Below are 18,136 nucleotides of genomic sequence, written 5' to 3' on the forward strand. Positions count from 1 at the left end.
TTAAATGCCGATCTAACCTATGTGGGTAGTAAGGAGGAAGAAAAGGCTAAAGGGGCCATGGGAATAGTCAGGACTGTCTCTTCCTTCCCAGATATTCTATTCTCTCCAACCTGTGCAACCCCTTTTGTCCCATTTCTGTTACCCTTTCACTGGCCAGACCACAGTATTTCATTCATTTGCTTGGGGATGTTGTGGGAGTGGGAAGGTGGCACGGTGACACTACTTGTCTCTATGTTTTCAAAAGAACTGGAGGCACCGACCTTTGGCAGCATCAAATGCCCACCCCAGATCCAGCTGTTATTAGACAAGAGACATCACAGACGATATCAACACCATTCCAACCTCTGAACCCCGTCTCTTTTATTCACTGGCTAGAGCCACGTCATTAGGGTTGCTAGCTGTCTGGTTTTTGACCAGAATGCCCAGGCAAAAAGGGACCCTAGTAGCTCCGGTCAGCTTTGCTGACCGGGCCATTAAAAGTCCAGTTGTTGGCTCAGGCAGGGTCCCCACCTGGTTCCACTATCTGGGAAGCTGTCAGGATCTCCCTCTGGCTCCTAGGCAGAGGGATGGCCATGAGGGCTCTGTGTGCTGCCCCCACCCAGGAACCACGTCCAATGGGAGCTGAGCGGGTGGCACCTGCAGGTGCAGGCAGTGTGCAGAGCCATGTGGTCATGCCTCCGCCTAGGAGCTGGAATGAGATGCGGGTAGCTTCCCAGATAGCGGAACCAGGTAAGGAGCCTGCCTGAGCCAAAAAATCCCCTTCCATGCCCCAACCCTCTGCCCCAGCCCTGAGCCCCCTCCTGCACCCCAAACCCTGGCCCCACCCCAGAGCCCACAGCCACAGCCGGAGCCCTCACCCCCCCACATACTCCAACCACCTGCCTCAGCCCAGGAATCTCCCGCACCCTGAACCCCTCATTTCTGGCCCCATCCCAAAGCCCATACACCTTCTCACACCTTAACCCCCTGCCCCAGCCCGGAGCCTTCTCCTACACCCCAAACCCCTCATCCCTGGCCCCACCCCAGAGCCCACACCTGCAGCTGGAGCCCTCCCCCCCTCTCGGACCCCAACCCCCCGCCCCAGCCTGGAGAAAATGGGCAAGTGAGAAAGGGTGGGGGAGAGCGAGCGATGGAGGGAGAGGGGATGGAGTGAGCGGGGGGCATGGCCTCAGAGAAGGGGTGGAGCAGGGGAGGGGCAAGGATGTTTGGTTTTCTGCAAATAGAAAGTTGGCAACCCTACAAATAGTGGAGAGCAGCTGACGCATGAAAATATTTGAATCAATGCAAGCAAGTTATGTCGCTGCTCCATCTTTCTGTATGAACATTTTCTAGAGGTCTGGGAAGTGACACTTGCTCAAATAGGAGCATGCTGCTTTGAGCCACAAATTTCTCCCTCCCCTTCTCTTCCCCACTTGTCAGGTAATCAGATCTAGTGCTTTCTAAATTCTGACCTCATTTTCCTACAAGACTCCTGAAAGGATCTCGGCATCTCCATGGCTGTCTCGCCCAGTTTGGCCACCAACCCCCAATTTTAATGATCACCCAAGGAAGTGTTTGCCAATGCACTTACTCTGTCACCGCAGCTCCTCTCCTCCGTCCAGCTGTGGGTGACTCCAAGCCTCACCAGGAAATTCTCACAGGCTCATGTAAAGGGGGTTTTATTAGCGTCAGACTTTGAATCCTGCCCTGACTGTCACACTCAGCTCCTCCCTCCTTACTCTGCCCTGTTTTACTGCAGGGCTCCAAAGTCCTGTTCCCTTCCCCCATCCCCATCAGGGTCCCTCATATGCCTTTTCCCCATCCTAATCACCATCCCTTCTGGGTCAGAGCATATGGGGCTCCACATAGGAGCCCACCAACACTCCCCTTTGGCCACCAGGGTCACTACTGAGTAAAACGAGACCCTTCCTTTTCCTGTTTGCCTAGAGGAAACTGCCACAACCGGTTGGACATGTTCAGATCAAAACTTTTGATTGGTGAAAAACTGGGTTTTGTTATAAACAAAATTGTTGCCTGGAAAGCTGAACACCCAGAAAAAAATTGTCTGAAAACTCAATAATTTTCAGTTTTTTGAAAAAAACTAGGAATTTTTCACTGAAAATTTTGATGAAAACAACCATTTTAATTGACATTTGCCATGGATAAAAGGCCTTTTTCCAAACAGCTCTAATAAGATCATTCAGTACTTATCTAGTGCTTTTTGTCTCCAAGGTATGTGCTCTCTCTCTTTCTGTAGCATCCTACTTTGCTGCATCTAAGCATCTTAAATATTTAGGAACTTCTTATTCAGCATTTACCACTAAGAGAAATTGTGAGGCTCTGTGATCCTAAATGCCAGCAGTACACAGACAATACCCATCTCTGGATCTCCTTGAGATCAAATAAACACACTCCCATCACCCAGCTGCCTGGTACTTGAGTGACGAAGCAGTGGATGAAATGCCATTAGGTGCAGCTAACCGCAGCCAAGATAGAGCTAATGTTAGTAGAGAAGAGGAAATATTTTGAAGCATTGGCTTAATACCATCACATCTCCCTCAGACTCTGTGCTTGCGAGACAGGAAATTATTGGTTTCTTTGCAACCATTCTGAAGGGAAAATGGGCTCTTTTCCAAAGGAATGTCTGTAAATAAGCCAGACAAAGAGACAATCTGATTTAAATCATTTGACTATGAACAATTTAGTCAACTTTGCTAAAAGAACATAAGGGGTTTCTGTTGGAATTTAACTGCCCCCAAATGTATACAAATGTAATCTATGTACAGCTATGTAAAAATTAAAGCAGTGTAAGGGCTAAGTAAAAGCATGTGTGTGTGTAAATATATTGTGTAAATATGTGAGGTTTTAAGTACCTAAATCAACACTCCTGATTTATAAAACTCTGTTCTGTAGGTTTAAGATAAACTGTTTTTTGTTTTGCTTTGTTTTTAAATAATACCACTAAAATCCATTTGAATCTTTCATTCAAAGTTGCAAAACTGAGAGACACTTTTTGCCAGACACAGGTAACTAGTGTTGTTTGGCTTTGGTATTTGGCATTTAACCCTTAAGATACCTCAATGCTTTTTAAAGTTCAATATCTGTTTAAAGACCAAAGTCGTGGCTGCAGCAGAGCAGTCAAACCCAGGAGAATGGGAAGAGATTCTGGATTTGTTTTTTGCTAACAAAATAGAAAATAAGAGCGGTAGTAAAAGAATAAGAAATTTTTAAAAAGACAGTGCCCTTCTGGAGCAACAGCAGGGGTGAGGTGCACAAAGAAGCAATGTGAGAAACACTGAGTCTTAGGCCTGGTCTACACTACGAGTTTATGTCGAATTTAGCAGCGTTAAATCAAATTAACCCTGCACCTGTGCAGACAACGAAGCCATTTTTGTCGACATAAAGGGCTCTTAAAATCGATTTCTGTACTCCTCCCCAACGAGTGGAGTAGCTCTGAAATCGACATTGCCGGTTCGAATTAGGGTTAGTGTGGACACAATTCCATGGTATTGGCCTCCGGGAGCTATTCCACAGAGCACCATTGTGACTGCTCTGGACAGCAATCTGGACTTGGATACACTGGCCAGGTAGACAGGAAAAGCCCCGCGAACTTTTGAATTTAATTTCCTGTTTGCCCAGCATGGAGCGCTGATCAGCACAGGTGACCATGCAGTCCCAGAATCGAAAGAGCTCCAGCATGGACTGTACGGGAGGTACTGGATCTGATCACTGTATGGGGAGACGAATCCGTGCTATCCGTGCTATCAGAACTACTTTCCAAAAGATGGAATGCCAAAACATTTGAAAAAATCTCAAAGGCCATAATGGACAGAGGCCACAACAGGGACTCAACACAGTGCCGCGTGAAACTTAAGGAGCTGAGACAAACGTACCAGAAAACCAAAGAATCAAACGGATGCTCCAGGACAGAGCTGCAGACATGCCGCTTCTACACTGAGCTGCATGCAATTCTGGGGGGGGCACCACCACTGCCCCACCCCCTGTCCATGGACTCTGATGATGGGGTGTTCTCAGTCGCCATGCCTGAGGATTTTGCAGATGGGGAAGATGAGAAGGAGGAGGAGGACAAGGTTGAGGAGAGCACACAGCACACCGTTCTCCCCGACAGCCAGGATTTTTTTTCTCAGCCTGACTGAAATAGCCTCCCAACCACCCAAGGCGGTAGCCCGGACCATGAAGCCATAGAAGGGAACTCTAGTGAGTGTACCTTTGTAAATATAAAACATGGTTTAAAAGCGTTTTTTAATTATTAATTTGCCCTGAGGACTTGGGTTGCATGCATGGCCAGTACAGCTACTGGAAAAGTCTGTTAACGAGTCTGGGGATGGAGTGGAAATCCTCCAGGGAAATCTCCATCAAGCTCTCCTGGAGGTACTCTAAAAGCCTTTGCAGAAGGTTTCTGGGCAGTGCAGCCTTAACCCATCCTCCATAGTAGGACACTTGACCACGCCATGCTAGTAGCAAGTAATCTGGTATCATTGCATGACAAATCCTGGCAGCGTATGGTCCCGGTGTTTGCTTGCATTCAAGGAACATCCGTTCTTTTATCTCTCTGTGTTATCCTCGGGAGAGTGATATCGTTCATGGTAACCTGGTTGAAATACGGGAATTTAATTAAGGAGACATTCATAGGTGGCTGTTCCTACTGGACTGTTTGCCTGTGGCTGAAAAGAAATCCTCCCTGCAGTTAGCCAAGCTGTGGAGGGTGGGAGAGGGCATTGGCGCTGAGCTGTTCGGGTTTGGATAGCAGGGATCTTCCCTGATACCAGCCACACGGTGCGGTGGGGGGAGCGTTAAAGCGATCATCCCAGAGAAAATGATGGGGGGGTTAGTTTGGTTTCTGCTGTGCAGCGCTCAGAATGTCGATGCTTGCCACGGTACTATGGATGCACACCGCCGAATTAATGTGCTTAGTGTGGACGCATGCACTCGACTTTATACAATCTGTTCCCCAAAATCAACTTCTGTAAAATTGGAGTAATTTTGTAGTGTAGACATAGCCTTAAGGTCGCTCTGAGTAATCAGACTGTGACTTTGATAAGGGTACATGAAAACTCTGTGAGCACAAAATAGTTACATCTTATGTAAAAATTGATGTGGCTAATATAATGTTATAAAAGTTAAACTATGAAAGGAATGTGCATTTTTCCCAGGACATGTGCAGTGTATATTGTAGAAGGTGGAAAAAGAAGTCAACCCTAAGAATAAGAGAGGGACAGGTTAACCCTCAGTAGAAAAAAAAAAACTTTGTGTGTGTATGCAGTGCTGAAATCTGAAGACAGACACAAAAGGGGCCTGCTTATATGCATGATACCCCTACGTTATAATTCACTAAAACCCCAAGGATATAATTAAATTAAAGCCTATGCAAAGATTTAAAGAGGACATTGAATACCCTGGCCTCAAAAACAAATTGTCTAAATAAAAGGTATTGTATAATAAGCTACTTTTAATAGATTTGATGTTAATATTAAACATTGGGATAACTTTAATGTTAATAAGTACGCCTGTAACAATGTAAAGTATATGATTTTTGGAAAAAAACCTTGAAGGTCATATGGTAATGATGCTTCTCAGCTATTACCTGTGAATAAACTTAAAGCTTAGCACAGCAGGAAAAACATTACAAACCTGGTCTGCTGTATAAAAAAGAGAAACTGAGGTACACCACCTCATGAATTTAATGACTGAACAGTGGGATACTTTCCCCTAAACCCTTAAAGGCTAAAAACCATTAAACCTGGCCTGCCTATAGAACAAAAACACAGGAAAGTATGGGGGTAATTCCTCTGTTTTGCCTGCAATCAGCAAAGGTATTTGTAAAAGAAAGGGATATTTAAGAAATAAACTGCCACCCCAAAAGGGGCAGAAAAATGTTCTTTTTATCTTTCAGAACTTCAGGAAAAGCTGGTACCAGCGAAGAGCAACCCAGAATACCATAAATCTACTGTTGCAACAAAAATTGTGTTTTGTGTTTTGTCTTGTGTTGTTTGTCTTGTTGCTAGCATTGTTGTGCATTGTGTTACAAAAAAACCCACACTACTGCATTAGGCAGAAAAGGATTAATAAGCATTGTAACTGTATTTACAGAAACCACTGTTGCAGAAGGGCAGAGGTCAAGAAATGCCAGTTTGTTAACAGGGAACATCTTCATGTAGCAGACACCATATTAGAAGAGATTGGTTTTGGAGTAGGGATTATGAATACTGTAGACGTGGAGGTAATTAAGAATAAGTTAAATTCCTTGTCACAACTGCAAGATAGTCTCATTCACAAGCAGGAAGATACTACTGTGAACTTGGTACAAATAGGTCTGGAAAACCTAAAAGCAACATGGAATATGTGGCAGTGGCTAAACACCACCTCCTGGCTGCTGTATGAACAAGAAATAGAATTAGGGAATAAAACTGCCTTGGCCACAGAATGTTCTGAGATGCAAATTCTTAGTTTAACATCATTTGAACACAAAACGCTTTGGGTAATATCTGTGAATGTTCTGGTATTAACGCATCTTTTAAAGCAGCGGAAGAGGTCCTTGTTTAACACCTACAAATATGAATGGATGCAATATGTTTCCAGCATGGTTAAGCCTGATTTGTTGTTAGGTGAAATTATTGATAAAATTGCTCACTGACAATCTGTGGAGACAGAGATATAGAAAGTGAGCCCACTCCCAAATTTGACCATGGGATCCTTTGGGCTATCCCAGGTTATGGATCAGTGGGCTGGGAAAGAGGAGAAATTATTGGACACCCGAGGGGTAAGGAATGGAGCCCTCAGAAATGGGTGTGCTTGTCCCTACCTGTCACCACAGAATCATGCAGCAAGGACACATCATTGGGAACATGTGTATGAGATGAACTAGAAAACGTGACACGTGTTCTGTACAATGGACAATGTGTATGTGTTACATCCTGGGAAACAGTATTTTGGGAGGATGCAAGTATTAGCCAACCCCCAGTGGATGAATGTAGATGTAATGCCTGTATATGATATACTAGCAATCACATGTACTATTTACCAAAGACAGAAGCAGCACAGAGCACTATAACCGCCACCCTGGTTAATTTCTCTGTTACCCTTGGCCTGGATTGGCACAATCTAACTGATCACTTATTGTCAGAAACAAACGTGACTCAGTTTTTACAACAGAGACAGAAGGTGATAGAGAAGGGTGTCATTCAAATATTACATGCAAATGGAGACATGCTAAAAATTGCTAAGTCTGAAAAAGAATTGACAGCCTATCATTGGTACAACTTTTTACAGGTTGGTCCCCGACCTCTAAGGGTATATTGCTTATTATTATGTTTCACAGGTACCCTCATGTCTATTATGTCTATGTCCATGTCTATTTCACAGGGACTCTCATGTACTTAGGTATGCAACCCCCACACCCATGTACACACACTCCAGCATGTGCACACATCCAATGTGTGTATGCACATGCACCAATATACAGACCATTATTAACAGGCATGCACATGCATCACCGCACACCCATGTACACACACCACATATTTACACACACACTGATCCTCATATACACAGGTATGCAATCCCCACACTCACACCCATGTACACCGACCATGTGTGTATACACACATACAGAGCCATGCAACCCCACACTCACACATACATGCACGTGCATGCACACACATATGCACCACAGTGAACAAACACATGAAAAGACCCAACTTCGGGCTCCTGTTCATTCTTGTATTGAAGAAGCTGGTGGGAAAATGTTTGGGTGTAAGGCCTGCTGGGGGCATTTGCCAAAGGATGGTCATCATGGATCTTATTGCATTCTGCACAGTGTGAAACCAGCTAATGGCTGAGAACCCATACCAATGTGACAGACACACCCACAGCGCGAAGAGCAGAGAGACTGACCAGTGAGGGAGCTGAGTGCTGAGATTGTACTCAAGAAAAGGAAGGACATCTATCAGAGGGGAGGGTGTTGGGTTTTACTCCTCGGAGCAGTTGCTGCTGCAGGAGTGATTTCTTCTGTGGGTTCCTTCGCAGGCCCTCTGCTCAGTTTGTATCTTGGGAGCATAAGCAAAGCTGCCATAAGCTGGTGCAATACTGCCACACCCTGAAGCAATGCTACCATAAGCCAGCAGAGGGTGCACTGGAGCAGAGGGAGGTCCAAGATCTGTGCTGATGGCATATGTTGCAGAAAACATGACCTGCAAAATACAAGAAGTCAGCCCTCACTGGTAAAATGATCCTCATCATTCCTCCAACCACTATCCTCATCCCTCTCATTACCATTATCATGGAAGTCATAGAATCATAGAATCTCAGGGTTGGAAGGGACCTCAGGAGGTCATCTAGTCCAACCCCCCTGCTCAAAGCAGGACCAAACCCAACTAAATTATCCCAGCCAGGGCTTTGTCAAGCCTGACCTTAAAAACCTCTAAGGAAGGAGATTCCACCACCTCCCTAGGTAACCCATTCCAGTTCTTCACCACCCTACTAGTGAAAAAGTTTTTCCTAATGTCCAACCTAAACCTCCCCCTCTGCAACTTGAGACCATTACTCCTTGTTCTGTCATCTTCTACCACTGAGAACAGTCTATATCCATCCTCTTTGGAACCCCCTTTCAGGTAGTTGAAAGCAGCTATCAAATCCCCCCTCATTCTTCTCTTCTGCAGACTAAACAATCCCAGTTCCCTCAGCCTCTCCTCATAAGTCATGTGCTCCAGCCCAAACTGGGCCAAACTCATTTCAGGGGTGAATCTGGTCCTTCACCACCAATGCCTATATGAACCCCCTACGTACTAGCCATATTCTTTTCCCTAGAGAGGTGAATGGGCAGGTACCATGAAACATGCTGCTGGTCTCTTGCTGTTACGCTCAATACTTTGGGTATGTCTACACAGCAAAAAAGTCCCACAGCAGCAAATCTCAACGGGCCCAGGTCAACTAACTCAGGCTTATATTATGGTGCTAAAAATAGTGTAGATGTTCTCACTCAGGCTGGAGCCCAGGAACTGAGACCCTCCTTCCTTGCTGGGTTTCAGAGTCCAGGCTCCAGTTTGAGCGGAAATGTCTATATTGCTATTTTTCACGCTGTAGCGTGAACCCTACAAGCCTAAGTCCGTTGACCTGGGTTCTGAGACTCATTGTTGCGGGTCTTTTTTTTTTGCAGTGTAGACATACCCTTTGAACAGAGAATCTTGACGCTCTTGTTGGGAGAATGCAAAGGTATTTACACTTATAGCAACCTTTGCTTGAGAGCATCAGAATCAAAGTCCCAGACCCTTTTGGTGAGCAGTGTGAAGAATTGAGTATTTAGCCTCAAATGACTGAGCTGGCCTTCCTAGAGAAGGACAGGTTGGCCAAGCTGTATGTTTGCTACTGATCTTTAGCACACTTAAGCTAGGGGTCAATGTGGTGGCAGTGAAAACAGAAATGATTTTATCCTTTAATAAAATGATCCACAGAATTGTGCTGAGCTGCCAGCTGACTGGAAAGGAATGTGATGCTGTAACCCACACACCTCCTTGGGTGTGGTGTTCTGTCCCATCTAGTAGCACCAAGACTACTTAGAGAACAAGATTAATGAGCTTGCTTTATAGCCTTAACTAACAGTTTAGCTCATGCACTAAGCTCCACAAGTCCCCGGTTTGATCCTACCTGCAGAGGACCAGGTCTGTCGGGGTTACAATACCACCACATTTTTCATCATTCAGCTAGAGCAGGATGGGAAGCAGATTTTCCATTTTGCAGGAAATTCCACAATTCTGACATTCCCCCCTCCTCCCATTCCAAAACAAAAATAAAAACATCTGAAAGTTCTAGTGAAATTAAATTTTGGGGGAAAAAATTGTTTTAGGTCAATCAAAACATTTTAATTTGGACCTTTTTATATTTTTTTATATTTACAACTATTAAAATATCAATGAATTTATTTTTGAGAAATCATTGTGGAATGAAAAAAAAATCAAAACTTTTAATTCCAAAAATGTTGAAAAGGGACATTTTGAAATTATCAGGATATTTTGTTTCTTTTCATTTCCCCCTCCTGCAAAAAAATTTCATCAAAATAGTCACACTTTTAAATGTTTCACTTTCAATGAAAAGTGTTTCACATAAAAAAACCCTTCAGTGAAATAATTCAGTTATAATCGCAATCCCTAGTTTCACTCACTCCCAGTTATACCCTTCTGCCATCAGTTATCAAATCTAGCAGGAACAAACATCATTCCAGACTATGACCTGACTTCAATTCCACTGAGGAATAAAACACTCATTGTATCAGGGTCACAACAGGTCACTTGTAGCCTGAAGTACACAGCGGACGGGGAACTCCACAATGATGTCAAGAGCAGCATGACCAAAATCCCCTGGAGGGCTCAAAGTCACATGTCATTTCCTACTGACTATTAGAGATAACGCCTTCCCCGGGACTGCTGCTCTCCTTTCCCTCCATTCCTGGGGACACAGACATCCATGTCTGGCTCTTTCCTCCTCCCAAGCACTCCCCGGAGCATCTCCTCCTTACCCATAATTATTTAGAGCCTAATTCAGCTGCTCTTACTCTGCCTGAGTAGGCTCTTACTCCACCTAAGGGGACTTTCATCTCTCGACCAGTAAGACTACTTCACAAGCCAGGTACTGTTTGTTCCAGGAGTGCTCTATAGAAGAGATGTAGATGTATGCTATACACTGGTCTATATAGACAGTTAATAGAAAGAGCGCCACCTATTAGAACATAAGAATAAGTTGTTATGTACTGCAAGTGACTTCCTGCTCTTAACACTACTCACACTGAGAGAAGAGTCTGGCCTTGATTTATTAGCCACATTATTATTAATTATTATTATTATTATTTTAAAAAAAAGCCTGACCTTCAGTCTGATCCTGCTTCCCCTGATTCAAGAGGAGTTTTGCTATTAGCCTCAATGTGATCCAGATCAGGACCATTAAAAAAAAAAAGTCACAAATCTGGAACCAAACTCCTAGAAAATTTCTGGCTTCCAGAGCTGGGATTGGGACAACTCCAGGCTCTTGGCTTTCTAAACACATGAAGCGATTTGAGAAGTCACATCTCCAGGCAGAGTCCAGTCACTTACCAGCAAAAGCTAAAGCTCCCTACTAGAGGCATTGCCGTAATGTGTGCTGTTCGGGATCAGATCCATTAGCAACAGAACGATCCCAGCAAAGGAGCTAACAGCACAAGGCAGGCTCATTCCCAGGCAGCTTCACACCTCCAAGAGATCCACAAAAGGGCTGGCAGGAGGACAAACAGGTTTTGGCTAAAACAAAAAACAACCCATCAGCCTTCTCTCTCTCTCTCTCTCACACACACACACACACAAAATCTCAGACCCCTGAATTTCTCTGGGAGTCTAGAAAGAGTCTTGTTTTCCCTTTGTTCAACAGCTGCCAAATTTCTTGACTTTGTCTAAGACAGGAAGGTACTGAATCACTGTGACACAGATTTTCAGCTATGTTAGGCAAGGATTGACTTTTTTTTTTGTATAGTGCTTAGCACAATAAGGTCCTGGTCCATGATTTGGCAAGTCTCAGCACTTCTGTGATTCAGTTTCCCCATCTGCAAATTGGGGCTAGTGATGCTCAACTCATCTGTAAAGTGCTTTTGCTGTAAAGTGCTTTGAGATCTTCTAATGAGCTAGGTATTATTAATAAAACCACCATCCCTGCTGTCGATAATTGGCACCTTTGTTCTCATTCGCAGCAGAAAGAGCAAGGATTGATTGCACCATGTAGACTGAGTTGCCATGGTGCTGATATGCAAAGCAAGTTTGCCCGCATTTGTTTGAAGGAAGTAGTTAACAGAAAGCAGGGAGTGAAATTTAGGTTCTAGTAAAACTTTTACTTAGCTAAACCAGACAATGTCATTGTCAAAACAGATATCTCTGAATCAATTTTTTGGAACTAACAAAAGTTCAGAAAAACAGAATGGAGATGCAAGTGACTCTGAATGTGACAAGGAAGAAGGGTTAGAAAAGAAAAAGAAACTTTCGGCCTTCAGTCAAAAATACTATTAATCTTACATTAAGTATGGGTTTGCTGCAAGTGAGGATGTAGAACGCTCAAAACCTCTCTGTGCTGTGTATGGCACAACTCTGAGCAATGCTGCTATGAAATCTTCAAAAATGATTTGACACCTTGAAACCAAACATCCAAATTTAAAAAAAAAAGCCAGTGGAATTCTTCCAACAGAAGTGAGATGAAGTGAAGGGGCAAAAGAAACTGCTGCTATGTTAAAAGCATCATATCTGCTGTCCCTATGCATTGCTAAATGCAAATCACTATTTACACCTGGTAAAGAACTAATGGTGCCTTCAGTAATAGATGCCTGTCACAAAGCCTTGTGTGATACAGCTGCCAAAAAAGTGAGTTGCATTCCACTGTCAGTGATACAAAATTCACAATTTTAACAACTATACCGAGGACAATATAAAGCACTGGAAACAATTTCTTGTCTGCCAAGACCAGTCGAATCATGATATTGTAGAATATCATGGGGGGAGGGATAGCTCAGTGGTTTGAGCATTGGCCTGTTAAACCCAGGGTTATGAGTTCAATCCTTGAGGGGGCCACTTAGGGATCTGGGGCAAAAATTGGTCCTGCTAGTGAAGGCAGGGGCTGGACTCAATGACCTTTCAAGGTCCCTTCCAGTTCTAGGAGATTGGTATATCTCCAATTATTATATTTATTTATTTATTTAATATATCAAAGCTCAGTTGATAGAAAGGGTGAGAGTATCAAGCTGGTGTGCAGTTCAGTCGGATGAGTCAATGGACATTTCTAACACAGTGGTTCTTACTGTTTATGTGCACTACGCCTATGAAGTCTACTCCGCTGAGAAGAACTGCCACAAAACACAACAGGTGCTGAAGTCTTCCGGGTCCTAAATGAGTATGTGACAGGCTGCAGTGACAGGCAGACATTCAGGTGTAGATGGATGTTGCTCAAGCAATGCACTACTTTGTTCACTGAGAGGTCTTGGCAGCCAAGAAATTGTCTCCAGTGCTTAATATTGTCCTTGGTATAGTTGTTAAAATTGTGAATTTTGTGAAAGCAAATAGACTCAATTCTCACAACTTTGCTACGAGTGAAGAAATGGGGTCTGAACACCATCACTTACTCTTACAGGGTGAAGTGCAGTGGTTATCCCATGGCAAAGTATTAAACCCAGTGTATGAGCTGTGATGTGAACTTGAATCTTTTCTGTCTCTAAAGACGACTTTGGAAACCACATGAGGATCTCACTAGATCGATACCTCCTTATTCTGCAAACAGCAGAGATGGGTTAACCTGCCTGCTTCCTGTGGTATGACTTTGTTTTCTGTGAACTGCACCATTAAATATATGTCATCTGCCTTATGTCAATCTGAGATAGAGTTAATGCAGCATGTTACAAAGGATGAGCCACACACTGTGTGCTCTCTCCCTCTCCCCCTCTTCCCCTCTCCTGTGTTCTTCCCGATTTCTCCTAGGGTACAGCTACACTTCGGAGGTGTAATTTCCAGCTAGGGCCGACATACCTGAGCTATCTTTGACTGAGGTAGTGCACTAATAATAGCAGTGTATCCATGGCATACATACCTAGGAGCTCAGACGGAATTGTATTCAGGCAGCTAGCCCCAGTTGCCGTGGCTACTCTGCTATTTTTAGCACACTAGCTTGATGTAAGTCTACCCAAGATGGAAATTACACATCCACTTAAAAGTCACACTGGCTGAAACGACGTGGTTGCTCTACAGGCAACAGTTTCTGCTCCTTTGGATCTTTTCTAGTTTCAAAAATCTGGTCGACTAAAAAAATCCAAACAAACAAGGGTGAAACCTAGAGTTTGCTCATCCGTGGTTACTCTACATTCAGACTCTTGGAGATCCCTCACAGTCCTGTATGCATTGAATTGATTAGTCCCCATGGAACAAAGTGTGGGTAGAAATCCAGGGGCGGCTCTAGGAATTGCGCCGCCCCAAGCAGGGCGGCATGCCGCGGGGGGGGCGCTCTGGCGGTCGCCGGTCCCGCGGCTCCGGTGCACCTCCTGCAGACGTGCCTGCGGAGAGTCCGCTGGTCCCGCTGGTCCCAGTGCTCTGGGCTCTGGGCTGGTCCCGCGGCTCCGGTGGACCTCCCGCAAGCACGCCTGTGGATGCTCCACCGGAGCTGCGGGACCAGCGGATCCTCCGCAGGCACGCCTGTGGGAGGTCCACCGGAGCCGCCTGCCGCCCTCCCGCGGCACGCCGCCCCAAGCGCGTGCTTGGCGCGCTGGGGTCTGGAGCCGGCCCTGTAGAAATCACACTCACCCCCAGTGCTCTGGGCATTTCTCCAAGGAATGCCTGCACCACCCTCTGATTCAAATGTGGTATGCTGTTTTGAGGTTGATTCCTGTGGTGCGTAGTCCCTAAAGGTTAGTTCTCAGGATTCATGGCCCCAGCCTGCTGATTCCTGGACCACCTCATCTCCTTTGGCTGGGCCAGCCTGATGATGTAGGGAGCATTTGTGCGAACGACCATCAACACTCCATTGGCTGCGCTTACTAATGCCCTCCTTGTGTCAAAGACACTGCAAAAGAGATGGGATTCACTGAACTGAGTGATGAGTCAGCCCTAGCTAGCAAGTGTCCTAATGTCCCAAAAGCAACCTGTGGGCCTCCCCACTGTTGGCCTCCTTACATTCAGAAGAGCTCTCACTTCCTATCACTTCACTAGTACTTAATCCATGCCAAAGCTGTGCCCCTCAGTGGGGTGGTCGAAAACTTCCTTAAACCTTTTTTGATGGAAAACTGGTTTGTTTGGTTTGCAAAAAGTGTTTGATTTCCATGAAAACAATTTGGATTTCTCACCCAGAAAGCCTAATGCCTTAAAACCAAATAGTTTGATTTAGAATGGTACCTCTTGGGAGTTGTTCCTCATCTCCATTTCCCTCTAGGGGCAGACTACTTTTCCCATGATGCACTGTGGACAATGATGTCCACAATACTCTCCCTCCACGAGATGAGACAATGGTGCATTATGGGAGATGTAGTCTGGGCGGAGACTGGCATATACAGGAAAATGGGAGCATGAGGCACCATGGCAGCATTTCCAAATTGAATATTTCAGTTTTCAGATAAAATTATTTGGTTAATTTTTTTTTTTTGGCAGTTGAATTTCCACTTGATAGATAGGATGCTTTAGAGTGGGCCCAAAGGCCCACAAGATAGGCTGAGCAGGTGATCACACACTTGATGCATGAACAAGGGGGGCTCAGAAGTTGGGTGAATGAAGTCAGCAAGCAGGAGCTGGATGGATAAACCCCCACTTGCACTCAAGCTTGGGAAGTGCCAATAAAAAAGTTCTCAGTACTGATAAGGAAGCTGCTTGTAGGCCAGGAACTGCTCAGGCCATGAATTTTGTAATCAAATGCTTCACCAGGTGCCGTTAATTAACCACAGGCAATTAAATGCTTTAACTGTGATGTAAACTTGCTTATATAAATTTGTGCTGTATTGAAGAAAGGAGGGTGGCTGGTTCTGGTTCTCTGTGGAGAACGGGCTTGTTCTTTGTTATGTGTGTGCATGCATCAATAAAGAACTTGGTTTCGGACTTTGCTGGGTTGCCTGTCTCTCTTGTGGTCAGACAACAAACCTGAAAAGTCTGGGATAAAGATAACCCCGACATGCTGAAAAAAACACTCCTCCGCGCGCCCCCCCCCCCCCCACACTTAATGCAATCACGTCCCAGTTTTATGGGGGTTGGTTTTTCATAGGATATCCCAAGATTCTCTTTCAGGACACCTGAAATGTTCCAGCTTTTCATTTGATCAATCCTAATGTGGATATTTTTATAACTACAGCATGGAGACCTGTTGCTAGGCCAGATGGAACTTGATCTATGTTTGCCAGGAGCAAACAATCCTGTAGAGCAAGCATTCAGTGGGAAAAGTGTTTGAAGTGCAGGGAAAGTTGAATGAGCCTGAGCTGCTCTTTTCCCTAGAGTGCAAGTTAACAATGCTTGTTTGGGGTTCCACCATACACTCGTTCAGACACTTGGTTACTGGAAAAAACCTTCCACTCTGGCAGGTACCAACTTCAGCACACATGTTTTTTTTAAAGTATACTGTTGTATGAGTATTTCACAACTCTGTCTCCAAAAGGATATTGCAGAACAAGAAGGGCTTGGGGGAAGGGATGAGAATGAACAGGGGCCTGCAAAAGCTTTGATATGCAGAGAGATTGAAAAGACTAGGATTGTCACCTTAGAAAGGAAATGAATAAGAAGGCTCATGGTAAAACTATAAAATAATTAGGCTTGGCAGCATGAGATTTTTTTATAATTTTGACAGATAATATTAATGTTTATGTTTAAGCATTGTTTCCGACTTTTATCTATTTACACTTGCACATTTGCACAAAATAATAGGTTATAAGCACTTTTTTATGTTAATCCGTTTAAATTTTCACAGTTGTGGGAAACTATGGAGGGGTGAGGCAGTAATTATTTAATGACAGTAGATGCTGAGATTCATAAAGTTAAAGCTTTATAATTGTTAAAATATAAATTGTCAACATCACACATCAAAATATACAAAGTAAATATCTTTAAATCAAACTCAATGTTCTCAGGCAGCATTTTCCTTACTTTGCCTCTCTGTCCATTTCAATGGTCATCAATGGAAATATTTTTGTTATTAGTTTCTGTGTGTAATGTGAAATCAGAGTTTACCGACATTTTCTGACAAAGATCAAATCCCTCCAAACCTACAAATAATGAATGATTTAAAGAAGAGAGATTGGGAGCCTCTGTTCTCCCTGCCTTCTAAACAAGAATGAGGGGAAATTGAAAGGTGGGACTGTTCTGCAGCCATGTGGATGGCATGACCTCCAACACCTGTCCAGTCCTCTGTGTTGGGGACCCGTGTGCTAGATAATCAGGAATACTGCTCCGCTCTCCCGCAGGCAGATGGGACATAAGTGTTGAGTCTGAACTTTTCATGAGTTTAAACTTAACCCAGACTTGATGTCTCTATCTGAAACTTTTAATCAAAGCTCTGACCTGCGAACTACTCATGACACCCCCCCCTCCCAATAAGCAGCCATCTCCTCCTTTGTCTTTTCTAATTTACATTTTAACCTGTTTTATCCTGTAGAATCTTGATTGATTATGCATGACCATTATGATCTGTTAATCACTTTGTTTACTTCTGTGTATAAACATTGATGCTCACCCCTAATAAACTTGCCACACTTACTCCGAAGCTTTTAAGCTAAGGATGGTGTGAGCCCGTTGATCAACGAATTGTCTGGTCTCTGACAGATTTGTGAGCCCCATACCAACTCCGCACAAACTCGGGTGCTGGAGAGGTGAGTAAGGACTTGCTTTTTACCTAACATAAGCACTAGTAGGTGCATTAGTAGGAGCATTGCCAGCAGATCGAGAGAAGTGATTATTCTCCTCTATTCAGCACTGGTGATGCCACATCTGGAGTATTGCATCCAGTTTTGGGCCCCCACTACAGAAGGGATGTGGTCAAATTGGAAAGAGCCCAGCAAAGGACAACAAAAGTGATCAGTGGCCTGGGGCACATGACTTAAAAGGAGAGGCTGAGGGAACTGGGCTTGTTTAGTCTGCAGAAGAGAAGAGTGAGGGGTGATTTGATAGCACCCTTCAACTACCTTAAGAGCTCAGCTGTTCTCAGTGGTGGCAGATGACAGAACAAGGAGCAATGGTCTCAAGTTGCAGTGGCAGGAGGTTTAGGTTGGATATTAGGAAACACTATTTCACTAGGAGGGTGGTGAAGCACTGGAATGGGTTCCCTAGGGAGGCGGTGGAATCTCCTTCCTTAGAGGTTTTTAAGGCCCAGCTTGACAAAGCCCTGGCTGGGATGATTTAGTGGGGTTGGTCCTGCTTTGAGCAGGGAGTGGGACTAGATGACCTCCTGAGGTCCCTTCCAACCCTGATATTCTATGATTCTATGACTGTGTCTCCCTCTTCAGTCCCTTGGATTCTGAAATTCATTTTGTTCTGACTTCAGTAGATGCTACCCAGGATCCCAGAACCAGGTACTAGCTACAGTTCTTTGGAAACCCAAGCTCCTGGCATTGCCCTATTGGACTCTCAGAGCTGCCAGGGGACCAGTTTCTTCCCACAGCAGCCACCAGTGCTGACCT

General features: G+C 44.4%; 1 protein-coding gene across 1 annotated transcript in view; it reads right to left on the minus strand.

Moving 5' to 3' along the window:
* Positions 1-1,614, minus strand: part of LOC120393426 (membrane-spanning 4-domains subfamily A member 15-like) — a 29,804-nt gene extending 28,190 nt beyond the window's left edge. The window contains exon 1 of the mRNA XM_039517969.1: positions 1,571-1,614. The gene's annotated coding sequence lies outside the window, so the exon portion shown is untranslated. The remainder of the gene's footprint in view (positions 1-1,570) is intronic.
* Positions 1,615-18,136: the final 16,522 nt, after the last annotated feature.

This window comes from Mauremys reevesii, unplaced genomic scaffold, assembly GCF_016161935.1.
Source record: "Mauremys reevesii isolate NIE-2019 unplaced genomic scaffold, ASM1616193v1 Contig2, whole genome shotgun sequence".
Classification (NCBI taxonomy): Eukaryota; Metazoa; Chordata; order Testudines; family Geoemydidae; genus Mauremys; species Mauremys reevesii.